Raw genomic sequence first — 27,894 nt, forward strand, 5'->3', positions numbered from 1 at the left:
AAAACATGCACACAACCGCCACTTATTCCCAGTTGTGGAGCTCAGCTTTTCCTTGTTCATTCTGCCCCATTTGCCTGAGGTGTGGTCAGCAGATTGACTCTCCAGTCTTCTTCTTCTTCTTCTTCTTCTTCTTCTTCTTCTTCTTCTTCTTCTTCTTCTTCTTCTTCTTCTTCTTCTTCTTCGAATTTATAGGCTGCCCTATACCTGGAGGTCTCAGGGCGGTTTACAGAATAGACTAAAACATAAAACCACAAAGATCAGATCGTGAAGCTGAGGCTCCAATACTTTGGCCACCTCATGAGAAGAGAAGACTCCCTGGAAAAGACCCTGATGTTGGGAAAGATTGAGGGCACTAGGAGAAGGGGACGACAGAGGACGAGATGGTTGGACAGTGTTCTCGAAGCTACGAACATGATTTGACCAAACTGCGGGAGGCAGTGCAAGACAGGAGTGCCTGGCGTGCTCTGGTCCATGGGGTCATGAAGAGTCGGACACAACTAAACAACAACAACAACAACAAAACCACAAAATACATAATCAAAATAAAAACAACAACCCAATAACCCCTCACTCCCCCCAAAAACCACATTTTAAAAGGACATAGGACCCTCACAGCATTTAAAGTAAAGCAGAAGTCACTTGTTGGAGTCATCCCTCCTGGGGACCACTAACCACCCACCAGACCTGCTATTGCTGCCTTTCCAGCTAGGCAAATATGCCACAAAACGTGGCTGGAACTGAGGGAAGTGGGGTGTGACTAAGAGTATGGTGTGTGCCTTTTTTATTTTTATTTTCCTGGCAGGGAGGCAGGCAGGCAGGCTGGAGGAAGGAAGGCAGGCAGGAAGGAAGGGGGCTGAGCTGGGAGCTGTAGCTCTCCTCTTGGAGCCCATCCTGAGTCCAGAGGGAAGCTGGACTCGGAGTGTGAGCCTCTACAAGGTAAGGGACAGGGCCTTTGCGGGACTGGGAGGTGGTGGCGATGCAAGGATGGGAGTCCGATGTAAGGCTGCTGTGGAGCTGGGCTTGTTGGACCCTGAGCCATGCAGCTTCCCTTGTTTTCTCCAGGGAAAGCTCACTGCAAATGGCAAGCATCAGATAAAAAATATTAGGACGGGGGTGGGGGTGGGGGAGGAAGTGAAACTGCCGAGATAGTAATGCCGCTGTACAAATCCATGGAGCGAGCATGCTTGGAATACGGTTCTGGTTGCCTCATTTGTTGAAGGATGCTGTAGAGATGGGAGACATCCAGAGAAGGTCTTGGAAATTGACCAAGAGGGTGGAGCGGCTATTCCCTTGTGAGCAAAGGCTGCAAAACGTGGGCCTTTTAATGCAATGAGGTTTTGAAGCAATGAGGTAGAGGGAACATTTTTTCACATTTGGTGGATTTGATAAAGGGACATGGGTGGCTTCTTCTTCTTCTTCTTCTTCTTCTTCTTCTTCTTCTTCTTCTTCTTCTTCTTCTTCTTCTTCTTCTTCTTCTTCTTCTTCTGCAATCCCTCGTAGCCGAGGAAGATTGTCTTCCATAAACACGGTTTTTAAAATGAGTCCGTAAGTGACTGTGGAGGCCAATTCTGGATCCACACGTCCTTCCATAGTGGGGACATTGGTTTCCGGGCGGGAGTTGATCACAGTGTGGATTTGCCAAGCGTGCCTTCCTCATAGCACATTTCTCCCTTGCGTTCTGAGTTCAAGTGTCTTGAAAGCCCATGACACCTTTGGTAAAGGCTGTTCTCCAACTGGAGCGCTTGCAGGCCAGTGTTTCCCAGTTGTCGGTGTTTATACTACATTTTTAAAGGTTTCCCTTTGAGACAGATCCCTGCAACGAGGTGAGCTCCCGTTGCTCTGTCCCAGCTCCTGCCAACCCAGCAGTTCTAAAGCACCCCAGTGCAAGTAGATAAATAGGTACCGCTCCGGCGGGAAGGTAAACAGTGTTTCTGTGCACTCTGGTTTCTGTCACAGTGTTCCATTGCACCAGAAGCAGTTTAGTCATTCTGGCCACATCACCCGGAAAGTGTCTGTGGACAAATGCCAGTTCCCTCGGCCTGAAAGCGAGATGAGTGCCTTAACCCCATAGTCGCCTTTGACTGGACTTAACCATCCAGGGTCCTTTACCTTTACCTCTTTGCTGGACTTGTAAAAGGGTAACAAGAGTATTGGGAAATAATCCATAATGAACTTAAAAAAAAATGTTTAAAAGTACTTCCCCCCCCCCCCAAAAAAAACCCAGAGTCCTTTCTGTTGGGGATAATTCAGACTGAAATGAAAGGTTATTTATTTATGCCACTACTGTGGCCTTGTGCTTTGTTAGCCCAAAAATGAAAAATGAGCGAGGTCCCAACCAAAGAAGAATGGCAACTTAAGTTGACGGAATATGCGCAGCTTGCAGATTTAACATATAGAATCAGAAAACAAGTTGAACATACGTTCAGAGAAGATTGGAAGACATTTATTGAATGTATGGGAAATAATTTTTGGACAGCTGAAAACGCTGGCAGCATTAAGATAACTTCAACAGTGTAAATAAATTTTGATGGATGCAATAATGGAATACTGAATGGTATTGTTTTTGTAAAATATGCAGGGATTTGTGATATGTAAAATGAACCATGGAAAGAGAAGAAGGGAAGTCGTTGATATTTTAAGGGTGTAAAAACGAGTATTTAAAATTGTAAAACAGAAAATGTAATAATATATATATCTCCGGACAGGCAGCTCCTATGCCCTTTGGATGGGCTTGGCTCAGGGCAGGTCATTTGCGGCAATGCAGAAGGCATTGGGGAATAATTCAGAACAGGGTTAGTTGTTCCCAGGAGCAAAGGTGAGGTTCCAAGTGGCGTTTGCCTGGGCCAAACCTCTCGACCCTGGGCTTCGAGGTGAGCAATGGAACAGCCGTCCACATGTGGTGTGGTGACCCTCAGCAGTTTGCTCCCTCTGGGTTTATGGCAGGGCCGGCTGGCCCATGAGACGAACTGAGGCAGTCACCTCAGGTGGCAGAATCCCATGGGCAGCACCCCACAAGCACCCTGCCCCCCACCCCGGCTGCTGCCGCCCCTGGAGAGGCTTCTGCTTTGATCTCACCTATACAATAGCTCAGTCAGTAGAGCATGAGACTCTTAATCCCAGTCTTGTGGGTTGGAGCCCCACATTGGATGACATATTTCTGCATTGCAGGGGGTTGGCCTAGATGACCCCTGGTGACCCCTTCAAACTCTACAGTTCTGTGAGGACACTTGATTTGTTTTTGATGTACCCAGTTTAAAGACGCACCTTTGCTTTTTGTCTTGACAATGACAGGAGAAGGTAATTGAATGGCATTTATCTTGCGTGTTGGTGTAACAAGAAGGTGTGATGAAATCAATGTTAAAAGGGGCCTCCCCCCTTCTAATTAGAGTTCACTTTTATTAATTAACCTGAAAATTACTTTCCCCTTCCTTCAACAGCCGCCCAAAGACAGGTGCAATGAGCTTTGGATAACAGGCAACTATTTCTTTAAGATTATTGAGTTAACTGGCTAAAAGGCAGATGATTAACTCTGCCTTGCTCAGTCAAACTACATGGGTTGTGCCAACTGGGGCCAATGAGAGTTACAATCCAACGGCATCTGGAGGGCACCAGGTTGGGGAAGGCTGGCTTTCTCATCTGTTGGTTCCCCTGCCCTTGTACCAACAAGAGCTTCACGCAAATTCCTTGCTGTGCATCGTTAGGTCTGTGGAGACTCCATTTCCAGAACCGTGGCTGGGTTCAGCGCAAGGTCCGTACTCTTTGCATGCAGCATTTAAGTCCAATTGAAGTGAAGCCAAACAGCAAGAGGCTTGGGTATTCTGGAGGGAGACTCAGCAAATATTGTTCTCAAAGAGCCAAGTAAAATAACACACGCTGGAAATGACTTTTGTTGTCGCACGCCTTGCCAGAAGCAGCCTTAACCTTTTCACGTGGTGTTTGCTGGGGCCCAGATCTCCTCCTATGAATTACTTTTGTGCTCCCAAAGGCTTTTCGTTGCTGACCGAGGTTCTCGGTTTACGCTGTGTGGGAGAAAGAGTGTGTGTGTGTGTGTGTGTGTGTGTGTGAGAGAGAGAGAGAGAGAGAGAGAGATTGCAGAATATGCTTTTGGTCCTTATTCTCTGTATGTTGTGTCAATTTGCTGGTCGACGCAACTGCCTAAGGAACACAAAACAATGGCGCTCAGATCCAGAAGGATTGTTCCTCGTCAAGAGACTTTTGGGGGATGGTTGATTGGGCTTCCTTTCAGATTGTTTTAGGCATCAAATCAGTGCTGCCCGGATAGCTCAGTTGGTTAGAGTGTGGTGCTGCCGGTTTGATTCCCCGTACGGGATAGCTGCACATTCCTGCATTGCAGGGGGACTAGATGATCCTTGGGGTCCCTTCCAACTCTATACAATTCTATGAAAAACCTTGTGGGCACACGCTGGCTTCTGAGAGATTTTCTGATTTCATTGTCAGGTTCGGGAGGCTTCTAACGATGCCAGGTCCTTAGCTTTCAAAGGGGATTCAAAAAATACAACGAAACGGAAAAGGATTGGATAGCTTGCTGTTGGAGAACAGTGTTTAGCTGTGCAAACTGCATGACTCTGAGGCCAGTCTGCTCTGCTCGTAGGCTCCCTCAGAGGCAGCTGGATGGTCAGTCTTGCATGCTGAACCCGATGGATATTTGGTCCGAACCAGTTGCCGGGGTTGCGATGTGTGTGTCACCCTATATTCTTCTTATTGTTGATTCGACGAATTGGTCTATGAATGGCCGTTAGCTATGGTTGCTAAAGGGAACCTCCAGTTCAGAGGCAGTCTACCTGACATTGCCAGTCACTGGGGGCGGGGGCGGGGGGACACACACAATCAGATCAACAGTGGAAGAGCTGTTTCCTTTGTACTTCCGAAGCCTGATGGGCCCTTGGAAGCATCTGCATGGTTGGATGGGCCTTCTTTGGTCTGGTCTAGCAGGGCACTGTCTATGTTGTCTTCCTTGGTTCAGAGGAAGGCAATACACTTGGCCAAGGTGAAGAAGGGAAGCAATTCCTGTGAGGGAAGGTTGAAAGAACTGGTTATGCTTAGCCTGGGGAAGAGAAGACTGGAGAGGGACCGGAGGAACAGAAGAAGAAGAGGAGGAGGAGGGGGGAGTTTGGACGATATCCCGCCTTTCACTCCTGAGTTCCAGCCCAGCCCAGAGCACGACTGAAAGCAGGGAAAGCTCCAGCTCAAGTGGGGAAACAGGAAGTGGGGTCCAAGGCTCTGGCAGGGTAGAAGAGCCATCGTCCCAGGTGGGACAGGAAGGAGGAAGAAAGGGGGGCAGACCCATCCCCCCAACTCCGGAACTTCGCAGAAAGCGTCGGGGGAAGAGGATGGGTTCCCCAAGTTGTTATGCTGGCGCAAGACGCGCCAAACGCCATTCGGAGGTACTGATTCAAGCTGAGAAGATGTGTCTCTGTAAATAGCTCCAACTTTAGCACTGTAAATACGCAGCACAAATAAAAAGATAAAATGCAGAGCGGTGGAGAGTCGTTACTCTGAAGTAGCCCTATCCGGTCACTGTGACAACTCCCCTTAAGGCAGGCTTGTTCAACCTCGGCCCTCCAGATGTTTTGAGACTAGAATTCCCATCATCCCTGACCACTGGTCCTGCTAGCTAGGGATCATGGGAGTTGTAAGCCAAAAACATCTGGAGGCATAGCTGCCAAGTTATCCCTTTTTTACAGGGATTTTCCCTTATGCTGAATAGGCTTCCTCGCGAGAAAAGTCAAAACTTGGCAGCTATGTCTGGAGGGCCGAGGTTGAGGAAGCCTGCCTTAAGGAGTCTCGAAGCGGCTAACAATCTCCTTTCCCTTCCTCCCCCACAACAAACACTCTGTGAGGTGAGTGAGGCTGAGAGACTTCAGAGAAGTGTGACTAGCCGAAGGTCACCCAGCAGCTGCATGTGGAGGAGCAGGGAATCGAACCCGGTTCACCAGATTACGAGTCCACCGCTCTTAACCACTACACCATGCTGACTCTCATCATGAAATGATCAGAAGAGCCTTGCAGCTGGATCACACCAGTGACCCATCTATTATTATTATTTAATTAGTTTTACACAAAGATTATACAGAACAAACATAACAATTTCCCCAAAACAGAAAAAAGGTTCTCTTGAACCTTCAAACCTCCCTCCCTCCCTGGGCTCCATTTCTAAGTTTTATTCCTGCATCTTTTACTGTAATCTATCCATTATATTTCCAAAGCATCCAAAATTCATGTTACTTTACAAGTATCATTGTACAGTATTCCTGCCAATGATTTCAACTCTTTACAGTGGTCTCTCGGATGTGTTAAAAAGTTATTCCAGTCTTCCATAAATAATTGGTCTTCCCGGTTTCTGATCTTTCCCATCAGTCTTGCCATTTCAGCATATTCCATCAGCTTGGTCTGCCACTCTTCTATGGTCAGTACTTTAACTTCTTTCCACCTCTGGGCTAGACCAGCGGCCCATCTAGTCCTAGAATCAAAAAAGGATCCCGAGGGTCCTCTAGCCCAACCCTCTGCAGTGCGGGAATTGCAGCGAAGGGCTCACCTGGACACCTGCTTCTTCTTCCACTTCCCCCCCCCCACGAAAACCCAATCTTTACCGCTGAATCGGAGCATAGAATCATAGAGTTGGAAGAGACCACAAGGGCCATCCAGTCCAACCCCCTGCCAAGCAGGAAACACCATCAAAGCATTCTTGACATATGCCTGTCAAGCCTCTGCTTAAAGACCTCCAAAGAAGGAGACTCCACCACACTCCTTGGTAGCAAATTCCACTGCTGAACAGCTCTTACTGTCAGGAAGAGCAAGTGTTATCAGGTTTCCCATGGATTGACACTTACTTACTCTGATTCAGTGCTAATGGGCGGGTTTTCCCAGGGAAAGTGTTGGGGAAAATGGAAAATCCCTTTCTAGGCATGGGATGAGCAGAAATGTGGGGGAACCCTACAGCATCCCTAACCGATGGCTACCCCACTTCTGCTTAAAAACCTCCAGTGAAGGAGAGTCCACCGTTCCCCTGTTAAACAGGTCTCACTGTCCAGCATCCTGTTTGTGCAGCGGTCAAGCATCTGCCCCAATGAGAAGCCCACGGTCAGAACCCAAGCCCAAGAGTAGCGTCCAGCAGCTGGCATTCAGAAGCACGGCTGCCTCTGATTGTGGAGGCAGAACGAATCCATCAAGGTTAGCAGCCATTGATAGCCTCACCCTCCATGAATTTGTCTAATCCACTTTTAAAGCACTCTTCGAATGCCTGAAGGGCTCTCTCGCATAGAATGGGGGAAATATTTCTTCTCTGCAAATCAAGAGGGTAGTGCTAAATTTAATGGGTCTGAGTTAGAGGGAGGTAGATCTCGGTTTAGCAATGTCTTAGGGCTCGTCCGGACTTCCTATTGTGCCACGTTCCTAGGCACAGGCACAGACACACCCTGTCTGAGTGCCTTAAATTTTTGCCTTAGTGCTTTCCCTGCAAAAGAACCCCCCACTTTTTATTGCAAATGGCAGTCCGTGGGGAACCTAAGAGTATTTAATCCAAGGCATCAATGAGCTGGAGGGATGAAGGGGTGGGCTCTCTCTGTTGTTGAAGGTCTTCAAGCCTCTGTTGGAGATGCTCTGGACTTCCAACATGCAGCAGGAGCCTGGACAAGGGGGGTCTGCTGAAGACCCCCTCCCCCTGAGGCAGACCCCACGGGGAGGGCGCAGCTGTACCCCGAGGAGGCGCAGCTCGAGTAACCATCGAGTAATGGAAGTTTAACAAGGCGTTCTCCAAAGGCAAAAACAGGGTGAGTAGTTTAGCAGGGCCAGAGGCCAGGAAACTAGTGATATATCCCCAGTAAATGGGATGGTTAAGCATAATGCTCTTAAGGTACGGCCATCCAAATGGATCGTTTTGCTCATTTAATTTGCAAGCTCTGTTAGCTTGGGAAAGAGCAGCACCCTGGAGACTTCTGTGCTGTTTCGGAAAGCGATGCCCCCTTGAACACAGGCAGCAGGTTGATGTTGTGAGAGCTCTGGGGATTTGCGGGCTGTAATGATCAAGATCCCTGGGACTGATGGGAGTTGTAGTCCAAAACATCTGGAGGCAATGGGTTGGGGAAAGGCTACATTCAGAGGTGATCATCTTGGTTTAAGTCATTCCTGCATTGCAGGGGGTTGGACAACATCGGGGTTTCCTTCCAGCTCTGCAGTTCTTTGATTCATTCAGGCCTGTTAAATCCATGTACAGCTTCCAAGTCCTGAAATGATGTAGGGCAAGTCTGGACGAGCCCCAAAACCATCTCAGCGACCTGTGACCACACCAGGGCTCTTCCCCCAGCCTCCCTTTCTTAGCTACTGCCATTATCTCCGAGAGAAACTTGCCTGACAAGTTACAGGGAACCAGGCAGAGGGCCTTCTCAGTAGTGGCACCCGCCCTGTGGAACGCCCTCCCACCAGATGTCAAAGAGAAAAACAACTACCAGACTTTTAGAAGACATCTGAAGGCAGCCCTGTTTAGGGAAGCTTTTAATCTATATATATATAAATGTAAAAATCGTGAAACTGCGTTCTACACTTTTCTTCGTAACCGCTTGACCGATCGTCCTGAAATTTTGACACAACTATCCAGGCCACTCCTAGAGCGTTGTTGGGGGGCAAAAATCCCTCAAAGGGTGGGGGATCACAGGAAAGAACCACAGCAACACGTGGCCGGGTCAGCTAGTAAGGATATAAAGCCATTTGCACATAGCAAATAGGACTCTACACATCACAAAACACTGTTGCTTTATGTAGGTTTTATTTTATTTGTTTTTTTATCTTATATTTTTGAAATGTACATCCGGGTTTGTTTTTTCCTTTAATTTTTTTGGGGGCCCCCAAGAGAGTGGGGTCCTGAGCTTTAGCTTGTTTAGCTTAAATGTAAATCCAGCACTGGGGCTGACTAGACAGGATCTTGCCCAAGCCCCCACCTTCCCCAGACCTGGAGCCATCTTTGTAATCCGCTGTTGCTCACAGGCAGGAAGGCTTTGGGTGGGGGAATGGCGTCCCTGACTCTGATTCAGCTTCCGGAGGATCTCCGCTCTCCCTTTTCTTTTCTCGGGAAGTTTCGATGTCATGGAGTGCTTGAAATAGGCCGGGAGTGCCTGGCAAGTCCCGGTGCTCAGCTTAACCAGGCAGCCTTTGGATAAATGGGCCTTTGCGTGTGCGACTCTCCCATGGAAAACCCCACAGACTTTCTGGCACCCCAAAATGCCCTTCTTTCCTCTTTTGCTTCCTTTTGCCACCTCCTAGCTTTCACAGTGGCGTGTGTGCGAAGGCTGAGACCCATAGCTGCCAAGTCTCCCGTTTCCCCCGGGAAATCCCCGTTTTTCCAGCTGTTCCCAGCTGAAAAAATGGATTTTTTGGGTTTTTCCTGGTTGATTCTGGCACGGCGGCCATTTTGGAACTGGGAGGAGCATTCTCAGAAGCGACTTTTGATGCTGCTCTGCCCAGTTCCAAAATGGCTGCAGTGCGACTTCTGGCGCGGCGGCCATTTTGGAACTGGGCAAAGCAGCATCAAAAGTCACTTCTGAGCATGCTCCGCCCAGTTCCAAAATGGCGGCAGCGCTACTTCCGGTCTGCTATTTCCGACCCGGTCCCTTATTTCTCTGACAGCAACTTGGCAGGTATGCTGAGACCACCCTGAAACTGTATTTGAAGGCTTTCATAGAATTATAGAATTGCAGAGCTGGGGGGACCCATGGGTCATCTTGTCCAACCCCCCTGCAATGCAGGAATCCCAACAAATGACCGGCAGGCTGGTCTTTGGACAGCGATGTTTCATGCAGAAGCATGAGTGCCTCGTTGCCAGTCACGCTGCAAAAGGTCCCTGCTGGACTTGCCTCGTAAGGTGACAGGCCATCATCTACGATGCCTCAGTGCGGGTGTCTCCTTCTCTGCAGAAGGTCACGGCCTAAATCCTCTCCGGTGAAAAGGATCAAGTAGCAGGAAACCCTGCACTGCAGGGGGTTGGACTAGATGACCGCTGGGGGTACCTTCCAACTTTCCAGTTCTATGATCCCGTGAAACCCTTCTTCTTGAAACCCCTGGGAAGCCACGGCCAGTCAGCACAGACCATGTTGTGTTGGGTCAGCTACCCCCAACCTGGTGCCCACTGGGTGTTTTGGACTACAGCTCCCTTGAGTCCAGCTAGAGACTAAAACATTTGCAGGGCACCTGGCATAAGTCAGACTCTGGTGCTCTGACTCCTTTCCTGCAGCCGTTACTGACACTCGGGCAAGCCCAACATTGTCCCGGGGCTGGAGATCTGTCTCACCCAACCTGGCAACCTTCAGATGTTATGGATAGTTAACCTGTGGAACTCCCTCCCACAGGAGGCAGAGACGGCCAGCCACTTGGATGGCTTTAAAAGAGGCTTGCTTGGTATCCCTCTGAGCAGCCGCTTGTCAGAACAATATATTGGACTAGGTGGGCCATGGGCCTGATCCAGCAGATTCTTCTCTGGAGCATGCACAAAGTGCCCATCCCTTCCGATTCCATAGCAACCATCAGTTCCTTCCAGGCCAGACTCTGTAACTTCCTGGTGAGTCTGAGACCAGCACCAATCTCCTGCAAGAGTGGGGAGGGACCCGGACAAATATTTCAGTGGGGGGGGTGGGAAAGGGGCAATGCCCCCTCCCCAAAGGCTTGGCCCTTCTTCACCCAGGGATCCATCCCTCCATCTTTGCCTATTGCCTGCCTGCCTGCCTTCTTGCTTGGCCCAGCTTGGCTGCAGCCTGGAGAGGCAGCCAGCAGCTAGCTCTGAACTTTTCCTGCTTCTCCACCCCCCCCCCCCAATCACACATACCCCCGTTGCCATGACAACACTTTAAACTAACACTCTGTTCCCCAGGCTGCCGAGGGGGCTGAGTTCGCAGCAGAAAATTTATCTTTCTGATTTCTTTCCTCTCCAGACACTCTCTCCCCCTCCCTCTCTCTCTCTCTCTCTTTCTCTCCCCCCCCCAACTCCATCCGCCCCCCTGTTCCCTCCCTCCTTCCCTACTCTCCAGCAAGCGAGGGAGCAGCAAGCGCTGCTATGCTTGCTCAGGTCCTGACAGCCCACCCCAGAACTACCAGTGGTCTCTCCTCCAAAGGTAAGGGTCCCGTAGGGTCCGGGCAGGAGGGCTAGTCCAAACGGCCCCTTGGCACACTGCACGGGCACCTGGCAAACTCTGGGCAAAGAGGCAGAAGCGACATGTGTGGGCACTGGAGAAGCAGAGGGCGGAATGGGGCCCACTCACTCGCCGGAAGAAAGTGAGTGGCATGCGATGGGGAGGAAGGCGGCACTTTGGCCAAGGTGGGCATGGAATAGTTAGAAGACCCCCAGTCAGCATGTGAACTTCTGACCAGGAGTGTTCTGCACTAGGATGGCAGTTGCAGCTGGGCAGGCAGGCAGGCAGGCAGGCAGGGGGAAGTGTGTGCCAAGGAGAGGGTGCCTGGCACAGGGTGCCCAGAGGAGCATGCACAGGGTTAGCAGGAGTGTGCAAAAAGTAGGAAGTACTTTTGCGTTGCTGTGCCAGCCAGAAGTGCACTGGAGAAAGTGTGTCAAGGTGAGAGTGAGGGATGACCCAAATGTTGTGGCTGCATATGGGCGCAGGGGGTCAGCTCCGTGCCCTAGTGAGAGAATTGGCATGTGGGTGGCAAGGGCTTGTGGGAGGCTGTCTGCCTGTGTGAGTTGCAGTATCAATGCCTCTCTGTGCCCAGTGGGGAAGACCGGATCTGCGTCTCAGTTCTTCTTTGGCGATCCCTTGTAGCCGAGTAAGATTGTCTTCCATAAACACGGTTTTAACATAAGTCCATAAATGACTGTGGAGGCCAATTCTGGATCCACACGTCCTTCCACAGTGAGGGCATTGGTTTCCGGGCAGGAGTTGATCCCGGTGAGGGTTTGACAAGCATGCCTTCCTCTTAGCACCTTTCTCCCTTGCATCCTGAGTTCGAGTTTCTTCAAAGTCCATGACACCTTTGGTAAAGGCTGTTCTCCAACTGGAGCGCTCGCAGGCCAGTGTTCCCCTGTTGTTGGTGTTCGACTACATTTTTAAAGATTTGCCTTGAGACAGTCTTTAAACCTCTTTTGTTGACCACCAACATTATGCTTTCCATTTTTAAGTTCGGAATAGAGTACAGTAGTTGCTTTGGAAGATGATAATCAGGCATCTGTACAACACGGCCAGTCCAACGAAGTGGATGTTGAAGAATCATTGCTTCAACACTGGTGATCTTTGCTTCTTCCAGTACACTGGTATTAGTTCGCCTGTCTTCCCAAGTGATGTGTACATTTTTTTCGGAGACACCATTGATGGAATCTTTTGAGGAGATGGAGATGACGTTTATTAGTGGTCCACATTTCACAAGCATACAGTAAGGTTGGTAGTACAATAGCTTTGCAAGGGATGGACCAGTGGCGACGTCAATCCTCGTGCAATTGCAGGCAAATGGAGAGGCACAGTGATTTTCCATCTTGGTCTGCTGGAGAGATTTCTGGGGGGTTCTGCTCAGCCACCGTAGGGCAGAGGCCCCTCTGTTGAGACTGTGCTGTTCACCGGGCTCTGCTTAAAAAAAGACCCTTTCCTGGTGAACCTTTCCTGGTGAACTGGCCCACGCGCTGCTGACACTTGTTCCTATGTGGTCACTGCCAGGAGGCAAATGCATTCTGGATTCTGCCCCCACACCCACAAACCCCATTCCTCTTGCAGGCAGCTCAAGAGGTCTCACTCTGTACATGGGTTGTGGTCAGAGAGAAAACAGCTGGTAGGTGGATGAACTTAACCAAAGGCCCACGTCCGACCACAGTTGCATGAAGCGAAGTGGCCTGAGGTCGCTCACACGAGGGTCACACGGTCCCCTTCCCAGAGTGTCTCTGCTATGTCACGAACCGCATTCTGAAGATTCCCAGCTGCGTAGCTGCAACCCATGCAGGAGAGACGGAAACGGGCAACTGCCCATCACTTCCGAAAGCAACCCCTGGACTTGGCCCGTAATCTTAGCCTGTGTCTGGTCGCCAGGGGAGACACTGTTATCGGAGAAGGAAGGTTCGCGGGGAGGCCATTAAAGATTGAAAACGTCGCTGTTGCTCATTCCGCCCCCGCCCCCCATGTGCGTCTCTGGGTTCGCCACCGACGGGTCTGCGGTGGCCATGCAAAGCGGTTGGGGCAGATGCGAGATTGGTAAGAGGCTGGCAGCCCTGTGGGGTGTTGAGTGTGTGACTTTCCACCCATATCCTCTTCCTGCCTCCCGCCCCACCTGTAATTGTAACCCTTGCTCAAGCCCAGCGTCTTCCGCTCAGTGTCCACAGGAGCAGCCCCCCCCCACTTGGGGGAGAGTTTCTTTTGCAAGCTGCCTGGCAGAGGTGACTCTCTGTTCAATCCTGTCCCCCCCCCCACTTTCAGTCTTCTCTTTCTCTGCTCGTTCCCATCCTGGGGGCGGCTTTCCATAAAAAGCCCAGCAGTTTGCCGCGTGGCTGTTCTAAAGGCAGAGCTGAATAAAGGGAGCAGAAATATTGCAATATTTGCAGCGTTTACTTGACTATCAGTTGCTGTTTTTAGGAAAGGTGTTTGAGTGGCAGTAGAACTGGACGAAGCAGTTTGTCTAGACCAGCAGGCAAGTCCAAAGTCTATTTTGGGGGCCTAATCCAGCTGGCCAGTCAGTTTCATCTGACCCCTGTGGCCCAAGGTTAACAACTTGGGTCGGCCCTTCACTTCATCAAATCTGGCCCTCTTTGAAAAAAGTTTGGACGCATCCCAGTCTAGGATCAGGCCTGGTTTTGGGACAGAATCCACTTTGGCTGCCCGGCAGATGATCTGTATTGGGGGAGAGACAAAAGGAATTGTAACCCAGCTGGTCCCCCTTGACCACGCTGAGGATTTTACTGCCATTGGTGCTCTAGCATCCTTCTGGAGCAGATTTGCAGCTTGGGAAGTTGTGGGCGCAGCTTTTCCATGGTTTTGCTCCTCCCTGGCAGTTCCCTCCCTGCGTGAAGTGAAGTTACAGGGAACCAGGCAGAGGGCCTTCTTGATAGTGGCAACCTCCCTGTGGAACAGCCTCCCACCAGATGTTAAGAAAATAAACAACTACCTGACCTTTAGAAGACATCTGAAGGCAGCCCTGTTTAGGGTCGTTTTTAATGTTTGATGTTTTATTGTGTTTTTAATATTCTGTTGGGAGCCGTCTAGAGTGGCTGGTGTATTAATAAATTATTATTATTATTATTATTATTATTAATTATGATATTAATACTGGGCTACTGTAATGCACTCTCTGTGGGACTGCCCTTGAAGATGGCATGCATGGGTTAGGCTTGTCTCTGGGGGTGCCCTACCAAGAACATATGACACCAATTTCGAAAGGACCGAACACTCACTGCTTGCTTGCTACCAAGTCCACTTTCAGGAACTTGCATGGACTTACAAAAGGCCTAGGGGACCTGCTCAGGTGTGGGGTTGGCAGCCCGGTGGCCCTGGAGCAGGGAAAGGCTGGAGGGAGGGAGAAAACGCGTCCTTTATCCCTTCCTTATTCTGGGTCTGAAGAGCATCATGAGCTTCCTGTTCCAGAGTCCTCCTTTTGCAGGGCAAAGATGCCTCGTTTTGTGCTTGTGCTACTGAGTTTATTCGCAGAGTCCACAATGAGTGTGGCACTTTGCAGAAGGCGAGGCCCTCCTGCCCCGGGAGGCTGGCAATCAGACTGTTCAATATAGGGGGAATTGAAGAGGGAGGCGGAAAGAGGGGGAATGGGCTGGTGTGCATTCTGAGCTTCGCGTGTCTCAGCCAGGGATGGGATGTTGGGGAAACCCAGAGAGAGAGAGAGAGAGAGAGAGAGAGAGAGAGAGAGAGAGAGAGAGAGAGAGAGAGAGAGAGAGAGAGAGAGAGAGCAGTGTGTCTGAGCTGGCAAGACCCTGCCCTTGAGGCGCCAGCCATGGGTGGCTCCTCTCCTCTGGAAGAACTGCTGTTCTCGTTCCATTGAAGTGGGGCTGCAGCTTCCTGCCTGGAATCCTCCACCTTTTTTTTAGATGCTCAGGGGGCCTTGAAGAATGTCAGGAAAAGCTGCCGCCAAGCCAGCGCTGGGCTCAGGCTGCATTGTTTAAAGGAGGCCAGAGGTTGTATCCAGCCAGGCTGAGCCTCGGCCCAAGGGGTTAGGAGGCTTGTTGTCAAAATCCCACCTACTCCCCCCTGCCAAGCAGCCTCCTCGACCCAGGACTGGTCCAAGGCGGCACTGGGTTCATGGGCAATCTTGTGCACTGACATGGCCTGGTCTGAGCATTATAGGTCAGCATCCTTCGGGCCAGCAATGGGAGGGATCCTGGGGTGGCAAAATGCATCTTGAAGACTGGGGGGGCCCCAGCCTCTCACCTTCCCCAAAAGCATTTAATGGTTTCCGGGAAAGACAGCCAGCAATCAAAGAGGATCTTCCCATTGCATCTTCTGGGGAGCGGTGAGAGGGCTTTTTTCCTTCCTCTTCTGAAACCTGGTGAAAAACTGGCTTCTCGTCGTGTCCTCCGTCCCACCCACCGCGAGCGACGCATGCACCCATCTCGGTTACAGGCAGAAGCGCCCAGCGAAACCACAATGTTTACATTACAGGGGTTGCATTGGCTCAGATAATCTAATTCTCTGCTAAAAGTGGGAGCTTTGTTATGGAGGAGTTTGGCATTATTAACGGTTTGGGGCTGAGAAATAGGCATAAGCTCTTCTTTATTATTCTGTTATGTTTGTCGCTTGTGTAAATTAGACAGCTCCTGCTTCGCTTGCTGAAAAAAGCAACTAATTAAGAAACTTGGCTAAACCTGAATTGACAGGTAGTTCAGGCCGAGAGTCTTGCAGAATCTGTAAACCGGGACAGAATTATGTTGGTGCATTGTGAGGGAGCCAAGGGCAGAGTGGAGCTCTCTCTCTCTCTCTCTCCCTCTTGCCGCTTTCTCTTTCCCTCTGTGTAACAATTGCTTTCTCTTACGTGAGCATTTGCTCTCGACGTGATGCATTTCAGTTTGAATTTACTCCCTCGTCATACATTAAAGGGAGGAGGAGGAGGAGGAGGCGGGAGAGGAAGTGGAGCTTAAGGAAAGAGGGGCTTTTGTGTCTCTGTGGAGGCCGGAGGCTGGTGAAAGACAGGGAAGCAGGACTTCAAGGTCTGGATATCACCCATAATGGAAGTGCCCATTAGCATTAGGAAGAACTTCCTGACAGTAAGAGCTGTTTGGCAGTGGAATTTGCTACCAAGGAGTGTGGTGGAGTCTCCTTCTTTGGAGGTCTTTAAGCAGAGGCTTGACAGGCATATGTCAAGAATGCTTTGGTGGTGCTTCCTGCTTGGCAGGGGGTTGGACTGGATGGCCCTTGGGGTCTCTTCCAACTCTATGATTCTATGATTAAACAGCCTGGCATCAGATGCCAGGGTAGAACTGGGGTTTTCTTGGACCCAGAGCCCACCAGGGGCACTGTAAGCTTGGACCTGCAACTTGTTTCCATGCCCAGGTACATGGAGGGATAATGATGAACGATGGCAGCGCTTCTGACCATGTGCCAATGGCCGTTCCTTCCCTGCAGGGTAGCCAGGGCCCACCCACAGGTCACTGGGATTAGCCGGCAGGGTTTTTCAGATTGGAATTCCAGGCACCTTCCAGCCCTGGCAAGATTCTTTTTCAGAAATCAACCCTTCTTGGAAACTCTAGGCATAGCCTTACAAGCATAGTCTCAGTCATCCTCACGAAGGCTCCTCCTCCAGGGACCAAAGAACAAAATATTGAATATTCCTTCCTTTCTTCTAGAGCAGGGGTGGCCAACTTCCAAGAGACTATGATCTACTCACAGAGTTTAAAAAGTGGCAGTGATCTACCCCTTTTTGGGGGTTCAGGTCAAAGTTGTGGAGCTTTTTTTAAAGAAGGAAAGCCCTGTTTTGGGGGGTTCACATAAAATTTGTAAAAGAGCTTCTTTAGGGAAGAAAGTGACGTTGAGCTTTTTTTTTTAGGAAGGAAAGCCCTGTTTTTTGTGGTTCAGGTCATTTTAGGGGTGCAGGGAAAAGATGTTGAGCTTTTTTTAGGGCAGCCACAGTTCAGCTTCTTTGGGGGGAGCAAGTGATCTACCAGTGATCTACCGCAGACGTCCAGGGATCTACCGGTAGATCATGATCTACCTGTTGGACATGCCTGTTCTAGAGCATCCCGGGGCTTCCACAGGAAACCATGGCTGTTTCTGATAGTAACTCCCGCAAAACATTTTCTTAGGGACGCCCCGTCCATCCTGATTTTTATTTTTTAAATCAGTCGGGGTTTCCCAGAGTTATTGGCAGATGCTGAAAAATTTAATTACAAGCATATCTAGACCGCAACTCAAAGAATCTCAGCGAATCTTGGCAAAGGATACTCATTTAGGATGTGGTAGGAAGCCGCGATTTGGACATGCATCACTGTTGAACCATTCACAAGCTCAATGAGGAATGTTAAGGTCCCCTGAAAAGAAAAAGCCAAGACGCCCGGCATATTGAAAGATGGCTTTCGGGGAGATCAAAACATGCTGGCTTGAAAGGCCTCGAATGGTGGAGATTGTGGCTATACAAGAAACCAGTGTTTGTGGTTTTGCCCTGGTGGTTCTTCTTGTTCAGACACCATCTCGCCACTGAGTTTCCAGATTTGTTCCATGATCAGGCCTTTCTGTGTAGGAGCTGACTTCATCCTGCAAAACCTCTGCCTCTTTGCCTTGAAAAAGCACTTGAGTAGCCTGGGGAAAAGCCGTTCGTTGGCTCTAAATCGGAGCCAACATTTATGCTCCAAACCTTTGGATGAAGAGCGGCATACAAATTCAATAAATAAATATGCAATAAATAAATCAATGGCAACCCGCAGGAAACTCATTTTGCTGTTTGCTCCAATTGAGAGCTAAAGAGCAATTTCCCTGGGGGAAAGCAGTGGGACAAGACCTCTGGCTACAGGGCAGTATATAAATTCAATAAACAAATAAAACAAATAAAACAAACAAACAAACAAACAAACAAACAAATAAATAAATGAGTCCTTGCATATGTAGAATTGCACCCGCCATTTTAATGCCCATTGATGCAGTTTAATGCCCATTGATGCAGTCACAACCCTTTCCTGTCTTTACGATCATGCCTTGAGACCCTCCTTCTCTGTGACAGCAGAGAAATCTCTCGTTCCCTGAGATCCTTTTAGAGGTTTCAACTGCCAGCTTCTGCCTTTAGTGCCTCTCTCTCTCTCTCTCTCTCTCTCTCTCTCTCTCTCTCTCTCTCTCTCTCTCTCTCTCTCTCTCTCTCTCTCTCTCTCTCTCTCTCTCTCTCTCTCTCCCCCTCTCCCCCTCTCTGCTTCATCGTCTCTCTAAATCTGTGTTTGCTTGGCTCTTATTTTACTGTCTTGTTTCATGTAAAGCACCCAGAATACCAGCCGCTACATGAAGAGGTGGTGGCTGCTGTAAATAGGCTGTTGTTATTGTGCTGGAGACATAGCAAGAGGCAAACCAGGTCCATCTTGCTTCTGAAGACCCTGCAGGGAAGGAGATCTGTTTCTCTGGTAAGGGTTGCTTCCTGACAGCCTGGGAGATGGGCTAGAGCAGCCTCCCCCAACCTGGTGCCCTTCAGATGTTTTGGACTTCAGCTGTTATCACCTCCAGCGGGCACAGTCGTGCTTCCATCAACCTCAGGCAGTATCTGGAGGGCATAAGCATGGGAAAGGCTGGGGTGGAAGAAAGGTGGGTGAGCAGGATTGTGCCTTCTACACGTCGGCCCAACTTATCCGGGGCCTATGGTAGAATCACTGAGATAAAGGGCTTATCCTCACTTGCTCTCGTTCTGCTGCTTTCCCTTTGGGAAAACTGCTCTTTAGCGCTCAATTGGAGCAAACAGCAGTTCAGGTTTTCCGAATTTTGCCATTTGTTCCCATCCAGAGCTAAAGAGCGGGTTTCCCCTGGGGAAGTTGCTGGGCCAGGGGAAAACTGCTCAGATCCGTTCTTAGAAAGCACGGGTCAAGCAGAACCCCCCCCCCCAGACCCTTCTTTTCTAGGCACAGGTCAAGCGGAAGTGTGGATAAGTGCAGAGTTACAATAAAGGGTGCCCAAAGGGAATTTTGGGGGGCGCATTGCTAAAACAATGAAGACCAACAAAAATGTAAGGGAAGATCTGTGTTGGGTTGAGATGAGAGCGAACCAGATCTTTGGGGTATAAATAATAAAACTGTTAATTATTATTACTTGTTCTGAAGTGATCTGCTATGCACAGCTAATGTAGGGGATTGGCTCCCACAAGAAATGCTGACGGCCACCAACTTTTGGACAGCTTTAAAAGAGGATTAGACAAATTAACGGAGTGGAATAAAGCTATCAGCAGCTGCTGGCTGTGCTGGCTATTCTGCCTCTGCTGTCGGAGGCTGCATGCGCCAAGATTGCCAGCTTCTGGGCACTGCACATGGTCCGAGTGCTGCTGCGCTCAGGTGTGGCCTGATCCAAATGTAGGGCTCTTCCGCTGTCCTTGTGTATTGAGTCCAAAGAATGCCGCAGAGCAACGAAGCTGTGTGCTACTTAAATTTTAATCATGGCAATGAAGGAAGGGAAGATGAAAGCGAAGATGCCTCTGGCTGTGTGAAAACCCACAGCGGCAGGTGCTGCAGCCGGCAGAACGCACGGAGCTCGCAGGGGGCAGGCAAGAGCAGCAACGGCTGTGGCAGGTGCTCCAGAGAGGTGGACGTCACGAGCACCAGCAGCAGAACCCAAGGGTTCTGGATACTAGCAACAGAAACTCATTTGGGTTGCACCTCCAACGAGTTCCGAGCACTCAGGAGCCTCTTCTCCTGATCATATTTTTGAGGAACGGCTTAGGGAGCTGGGTATGCTTAGTCTGGAGAAGAGAAGGTTAAGGGGTGATATGATAGCCATGTTCAAATATATGAAAGGATGTCATATGGAGGAGGGAGAAAGATCGTTTTCTGCTGCTCCAGAGAAGCGGACACGGAGCAATGGATTCAAACTACAAGAAAGAAGATTCCACCTAAACATTAGGAAGAACTTCCTGACAGTAAGAGCTGTTCGGCAGTGGAATTTGCTACCAAGGAGTGTGGTGGAGTCTCCTTCTTTGGAGGTCTTTAAGCAGAGGCTTGACAGGCATATGCCAAGAATGCTTTGATGGTGTTTCCTGCTTGGCAGGGGGTTGGACTGGATGGCCCTTGTGGTCTCTTCCAACTCTATGATTCTATGATTCTATGTTTCCATGATTCTGCCATGCCAGGAGGACAAAGCCAATGCAAACTGACCTTTTCTTAGGATTGTTGAATGGGGGAGCAGAACACCCTCTCAGTGGGTGGTTTGCAGGGTGGTGTGAGAATCAGTTTATTTGCTTATTCGAGTATTGCATTTGTATTCCACCTTGCCTCCAAGGAGCTCAAGGTGGTGTACAGAGTTCTCCTCCCCCCCATTTTGTCCTCCGAATAACCGTGCGAGGTAGGTTAGGCTGAGAGGCAGTGACTGACTCCAGCGTCACCCAGTGAGCTTCATGGCCAAGTGGGGATTCGAACCCTGCTCTCCCAGGTCCGTGGCCGACAGCACCAGGTCCACTGCACCACGCTGGTTCCGAGGGCATATTGGATAATCCACAAAATTCAGCGAAATCGTCCTCTTATCTGGCCATATGATGCTGCTAGTTGTGCCGAGTGCGAATGCTGCCCTATCTTGTTCAACGTTGTCTGCTTTGACCAGTAGCAGCCCCAAGGTTTGGGTCTTATTTTCTGCGGCTGGGTTAGCGAGAGCACAGCCACTTACCCCAACCTGGTGCCCTACAAGCTCGGCCTACGAGTCTGGCTGGAGCTGATGGGAATTACAGAGCCCCTGATGGGCGCCAGTTTGGGGGAAGCCACCCCATCCCTTGTACTATGCTCACTTTCAATAAATGTGCACCTAGCTAGAGCCTAGTGTGCCTCTGGGAAGGTTTAAAATGCACCCAGAACTGTCATCACATGCTGGATGTTTTCCTTCCTATCGCAACGCCAGCTCATCTGCATAATTTATGCTCCTCCGAAGAGATTTAATCTATCGGTTCCAATAATAAACTCGTAAATCTCCCTCCCAGTTAGGAGGAGCCGGGGAACGACAAGATGCATATGCAATAAGCATTTAATTTATTACCCACACGGCCCCCTGGGTGGATTAATGCCTCGGACGCTGGATCTTCGGGTTTCATCTAAGCCAAGGGGACAGAGAGAGTAATTTGCCCATTTGTCTCCAAAGCCATTATGTGGTCCGGAGGACCTGATGCGTTGTCGGCTGTGCGCATGAGAAAGTCAGAGAGTGGGGGCTCAGGGTCTAGTGCTGCCCTTGAGGCGGGAGTCCTATTTTGCCTGCTTTTCCCTGGAGTGAGGGGGTGGAATAATTCCATTCAACCGGATGGGTGGAGGAAATATTGGGCCGAGAAGCATTTTGGCATAGATGCCTCCCCCAGGGGCCTCTCTTCCAGAATCGGACTTGAGAGCCCTGATTTTCCAGATTCAAGGTCAGTTTTTAAAAAGGACAGGTTTGTGCCTTCTGCCGAAAAGACACGGCACAAAAGGAGAAAGGCACGAGTAGGGGAGAGGAAAAAAGCAAACTCGGGTACCAGTTCTTACAATGAGCATCTAGGGTAGGAAGAGTTCAGGAAGCTGCTTGGCGACAGAGGAGGGAGGGGAGGAAGCGAAGCTGGTCCCTCCGCAAAACCAACACAACAGACCTGCTTCACGTCCTTCTGTCTGTCTCTGCTGCAGCCTCTTCCCACCTTCATCGCTGCACCTTCATGAATAGAGGGTAGGGGGTGCAGTACATAGCTGCCAAGTCTCCCGTTTTTCGCGGGAAACCCCCGTATTTTAAATGCGTAGAAGCGACTTCCGGTGCCGCGCCGCTGCTGATCCCGCATTTTTCAGCGGGAGACTTGGCAGCTATGGTGCAGTATGAGAGGTCCCCTGCCCCGCCCTAGATGCTGGGGATGGCAGGCAGCCTGGGCATAGCTGCCAAGTCTCCCGTTTTTCGTGGGAAACCCCCATATTTTAAACCGTTTCCCGCTGGCAGCCTGGATTGGGGAAAATCCCGTAAATCCCCCGGATTTCCTACCTGCCATGGAGGCTCCATTTTGGGTCCTGGCGCCGCCCGATTTCCGGTGCCCAGACATGGGTAGAGCGGCACCGGAAGTCGCTTCTATGCATGTCCGGACTTCCGGTGCCGGCGCTGCCCGATTTCCAGTGCCCATACATGGGTAACGCGGCACCGGAAGTCGCTTCTACGCATGTCCGGACATGCGTAGAAGCGACTTCCGGTGCCGCGCCGCTGCTGATCCCGCATTTCTCAGCAGGAGACTTGGCAGCTATGAGCCTGGGCTAAGAGCCCTACCTGTTGCTATGGCAACCGTGCTGTAGGAAGCTCCTGCCTCCCTCAGGACCCTGCTCTGGTGCTGCTCAATGGAGTGCCTGTTCCCCGCCTTCTGCGCCGTGTTGGGAAGTTGGACCGTGTGTCTGATGAGTTTTCTGAGGAGACCTGCCGGAGGCAACCTCAGTGGAAGGCCCCCAAAACATTTCCCGGAGGGTGTCCATTGAGTCACCCAGGCAGTTCAGAAACAGAAGACCTCTGGAACAAGAGGCTTGGCACCCCAAGAATGGGGCAGCGGATGTTGCTTCCTCTCTACTTTGCCCACCAGGCTCATCATGATGATTCTCCTCCTGGGATCCTGGCTCTTTTTGGCCAGAAATGACATGGGAAGCCATGGTAGCTTGAGGACTCGTTTCCTAGAATGGCAGAGTTGGGAGGGACCACGAGGGTCATATTGTCTCTGAACTGCAGGAGTCTTCTGCTCAGCGTGGGGCTCAAACCCACAACCCTGAGATTAAGAGTCTCATACCCTACTGAGTGAACTTTGTTGTTGTTGTTTAGTCGTTTAGTCGTGTCCGACTCTTCGTGACCCCATGGACCATAGCACGCCAGGCACTCCTGTCTTGCACTGCCTCCCGCAGTTTGGTCAGACTCATGTTCGTAGCTTCGACAACACTGTCCAACCATCTCGTCCTCTGTCGTCCCCTTCTCCTTGTGCCCTCAATCTTTCCCAACATCAGGGTCTTTTCCAGGGAGTCTTCTCTTCTGACTGAGTGAACTAGCCCAGGTCAAAATGGGGGCTTGAGGATGGCCAGGGCACAGAGCATGGATGAAGGCCAACACACTTTCTCCCTTTCCTCCAGGAGTGTAGGAAGCTGACTTAGGGCTCATGCACACTTTAGTTGGTGCCATGATTTCTTGGCACACGCCCGTCTTTGCTTTGCTTGTTCTTCCCATTCGTGATCCAGGAAGGGACTTAGGTGTGGGGAATGTGCTCATGTGCAGAGATCTCCTGAGTCTTGGGGGGGGGGGGGAAGAGAACCTGGAATCAAAAGTGGCCCTTTTGTACCTGCCTTGGTGGAAAAATCTTGTTAATTAATTAGAGATAAATAAAATTCAAAAGGATCATTTGGGAGGATTATTGCAGCCGTTTTAAACCACAGTTACACTGGCAGGCATGGCCAAACTTGGCCCTCCGGCTGTTTTGGGACTACAACTCCCATCATCCCTAGCTAACAGGACCAGTGGTCAGGGATGATGGGAATTGTAGTCCCAAAACAGCTGGAGGGCCAAGCTTGGCCATGCCTGCTTTGGGTCACAGGAAGGAAGTTAACGATCTTGCGGCACCTTAAAGACTACACAATTTATTGTAGTCTAAGTGGTTTGTTACACTCCAGTGCTTTCCCTTTTATTCTCCCGTCTTCTTTCATACCCGTGTAGTGGCGACGCCATACTCCACACCCACTGAAAATACGTTCACAGTGCTGGCCTTTCCAGTGGACTAGCTGAGTGATATTTTAGCTCTTGGGGGGGGGGGGCTACTATGCCTTTAATTAGAAGCTCCTTCATTTTGGCTCCTTCCTCTCATTACTTCCTGTTCAGCATAGCAGACTGATGCTTAACTTTCCTTTAATTACTCATTTCCTGTTAACCCACTGGCTGAGGGGGGGGGGAGCTTTAATTACTACTTTCCCTCGCTTTGCACTGAGACGTAGTGTTGCTGAGGCAACTGGGCCCAGACTCCCTCGCGTCCCAATGTGCATCTGATGAAAATAGTGTAGTGCAGACATCCACATGCAAAGATACATTATCATGTGCGGGGGGGGGGGGGGCTGGTTGCCGTGACAATGGAAACGAGTCCCCTCTCCCTTGCCTTTGCCCTAGACACAGTTTAGGGGAGCGGCAGCTGCGAACGTTTCCCCGAAATGTGCATCTCTCGGTCATTATTAGGCGTGCTTCTTCCTAGGGCATATGCAAACTGAGCTTCGCATTGTGGGAAGGTTGCTGGGTCCCCCAGGGCTGGTTTCTTTCGAAATGTCTTGGGTTTTCTTTCCAGTTAAAAGTGGCCGACAGGGGTGAGGAGAAGGAGCGAGATGGAGCAAGCTTGTTTGCTGTTGCTCTGGAAAGGAGGACCCGAACACGTGGTTGTAAATGACAAGAATAGTACCGTAATAGCTTTTTGACAGTGGAACGGTCTCCCTCAAGAGGTTGTGAACTCTCCCTTAGAATTTTGAAGTGTCAGGCATAGCTCTAGTGGCTTTAGCCCAAACGTAGCAGAGTTTTCCTGCACAGCGCAGAAGCTAGTTGAGGTGGAAATGACTAGTCGGCTAGACGTAGAATAACTATTTACAGGATTTATTAAAAGAAAATAAAAGCAGCAGAGTTTCTGCATACAAAGCAAAGCAAAATAAATCCTTACTCTCTCTCTCTCTCCAACCATACACAGCACTCCTACTCCTAACACCCAGCAAGAAACAACTGTGCTAGCATTCCTAGATAACAGAGTTCAGTGCTGGCCGTTAACCAATCAGAGAGTAGTTTCCAGGTCAGGCAGACCTTGGCTTTCTGCCAAGAGTAAATTGACACTTAATTGTGTGAATCAAGAATCTGTAAGTTTCCCATGAGAACCAATTAACAGAAACTGAACACTCTCCTTCCTTGGAGGTTTTTAAGCAGAGGTGGGGTGGCCATCTGCCATGGATGCTTTCACTGAGATTTCTGCATGGCAGAGGGCTGGACTAGATGACCCTTGGGGGACCTTCCAACTCAACAATTCTACGATTCTATGAGAAGAGCTGCGCGTAGTCTCCAGGGCAGGTTTCAAATGTGTCCAGTAAATGTGGTGGAGCACCTTCATGCCACCTTCTGAATCTGGGCTTCTATAAGCATGGAGGTGATTGCTACTGACTTGATGATTTGCCAGCTCTCTTCCGATCTTCAACATCAACTTCGTTGGACTGGGCGTGTTGTGTGGCTGCCTGATGATCGTCTTCCAAAGAAACTACTCTGTTCTGAACTTAAAAATGGAAAGCGTAATGCTGGTGGTCAACAAAAGAGGTTTAAAGACTCTCTCAAAGCAAATCTTTAAAAACGTAGTATAAACACTGACAACTGAGAAACACTGGCCTGTGAGCGCTCCAATTGGAGAACAGCCTTTCCCAAAGGTGTCATGGGCTTTGAAGACACTCGAACTCAGGACATGAGGGAGAAACGTACTAAGAGGAAGGCATGCTTGGCAAATCCACACCGTGATCAACTCCTGCCTGGAAACCTATGCCCCTACTGTGGATGGGTATGTGGATCCAGAATTGGCCTCCACAGTCACTTACAGACTCACTATTAAGAACATATTCATGGAAGACAATTTTACTCGCCTACGAGTGATCGCCAAAGAGCAGAAGAGAAAAGGCCTCCTTGTGTTGCTTTGGGAACTGCCCCATTTCAGCAGGGGATTCCCCCATCACCTCTTGCCCCCTTCCCCTTGGCTGCCACCCTCCTGCCCTCCTACATGGCATCCTCTTGTCTAATCTTCCCTCCTGTGCTGTTGTTGCCGCCGCCAAGGCTCGCTTTGCAGCCCAAGCACTGCTTGCAGAAATTCCAAGTCATGCATTTTTAATTTCCTACAAGGCAGCCACCATCTTGCCCGCCTCGCAGGGAGAGGGAGGGGACAGGACATGGCTGGTGTGTATGTGTGTGTGTGCACGCGCACGCACACACGTCTAGTTTGGATCTGCAGCACAGAGAAGCGGCAGAGGCCTTCTCAAAGCTCAGTCTCCCCCTTTCTGACTACAGCCCTGGGGAAACTCTAATCTCATCCTGGCTCTAGCAGATCTCCCCCATGGATGCAGCAGGGAGTGTTCTGGACCACAGCATGATGCTCCCACGGTGCAGATGTGTTGGGAGAGGAGCAAGTGTCAGGAGGATGGTGGCTTCCCTCCCCCCTCCCTCCACCTCCTGTGGATTTTCTGTTTGTTTCAGCTGACCTGGAACTCTGTTTGATGTGCTGAGCAGGAGGTAAAAAAGGAAAGAAGAGTGCATCTGAGCATGCACAGGGTACCTTCTTGCACGGAGCACGTCCACACACTCTGACTGCTGTGGTGCAGGGAGGCCCAGGGTTGGGTCTTCTGTAGGGCTGGGGGCTCTGTTCCTTTAGCAACAGCAGAGGACCAGGAATCAGCAGGTGGAGCTTTTCCTGGTATGGAGGGGGCTGCAACAGGTCGTGCTTCAGCTGTTGATTGGCACCTGCCTATCTTGTATCTGCTTAACACACTGAACCTCTGCTCCCTAGGAAAGGGGGCAGCCCTTAATTCACTGACTGCTGGGGCGGGGAACAGGTGGGTGAGGCTGATGGGAGTCATAGTCAAAAACACCTGGAGGGCACCAGAATGAAGAAGGCTGGTCTCTGTTACCCATCTGTACCTCTTAAATCAGGCTACCATATCTCTCCATTCTGCAATACTTCCATTGTGAAAGAGGTTTCCAGCATTGTTTTCTGCTGCTCCAGAGAAGCGGACACGGAGCAATGGATTCAAACTTCAAGAAAGAAGATTCCACCTAAACATTAGGAAGAATTTCCTGACAGTAAGAGCTGTTCGGCAGTGGAATTTGCTACCAAGGAGTGTGGTGGAGTCTCCTTCTCTGGAGGTCTTTAAGCAGAGGCTTGACAGCCATATGTCAAGAATGCTTTGATGGTGTTTCCTGCTTGGCAGGGGGTTGGACTGGATGGCCCTTGGGGTCTCTTCCAACTCTATGATTCTATGATTTATCCTCACAGCGATTGAATCCATCGGCTAAGGTGTTTCCTGGGTGAAGATTCCTCTTTGCTCCCCATGCCAATCTCTGAATCTGAGCGTGTTATGCCACTAGTTGCTCAGAAAAAGCACACGGCCCATGCAATAAGAACATACTCTCTGTGTGCCAAAAGAGACGTTGTGCTCTGGTGCTGCAGACCATCTGCGGCTCGCATCCACACGCCTCCCCTCCCACTAAGTATGCGTGTTCCCAAGGATATGAGGGAAGTGGACACTCTGGCATGGGCAGGGAGGGAGAAGAAGGCCCTTGGGTCCTTGGCATCCCTTCTCTACTAGGATTGACTCAGCCAAGGTCCGGTTTACACAAGCGAATTAGTCTCTTGAGAATGTGGACTCAGAGGTTCAGTGCAGATTGCAGTAGCATAAGACGCCATGTTTGGCAGCCTTTGACCTCAAAGACGTTGCTGAACTACAACTCCCACTGGCCCTTGGCCATGCTCGCTGGGGCTGGTGGGGATTCTTCAGCAGCGTTTGGGGTGCCAAAGCTTCCCCGCTCCTGGACTAGATGATCTGGTGGGTCTCTCTGCTAGCTCTTTGTCAATATTATGGTCGATTGGGGACCTCCGAATAGGGACCAGGTCCTGGTTGAGCATCCTGTACAGCATGTGAAAGGTGCTAGTACCAAAAGGAAAGGACAATGCATGCATAGACTTTGAGGATTCTCTGGCGTAAATCTGTAACTCAGCTGTAGAGATTCTGCCTTGCAAGCTGAAGGTTCAATCCCCGGCCTCTCCAGTAGGGAT

General features: G+C 50.2%; 1 protein-coding gene across 1 annotated transcript in view; it reads left to right on the top strand.

Annotated features, from left to right (window-relative positions):
* Positions 1 to 866: 866 nt before the first annotated feature.
* Positions 867 to 27,894, top strand: part of SHANK3 (SH3 and multiple ankyrin repeat domains 3) — a 425,727-nt gene continuing 398,699 nt past the window's right edge. The window contains exon 1 of the mRNA XM_060279323.1: positions 867 to 936. The gene's annotated coding sequence lies outside the window, so the exon portion shown is untranslated. The remainder of the gene's footprint in view (positions 937 to 27,894) is intronic.

Source organism: Zootoca vivipara, chromosome 10 (genome assembly GCF_963506605.1).
Source record: "Zootoca vivipara chromosome 10, rZooViv1.1, whole genome shotgun sequence".
NCBI classification, from domain to species: Eukaryota; Metazoa; Chordata; class Lepidosauria; order Squamata; family Lacertidae; genus Zootoca; species Zootoca vivipara.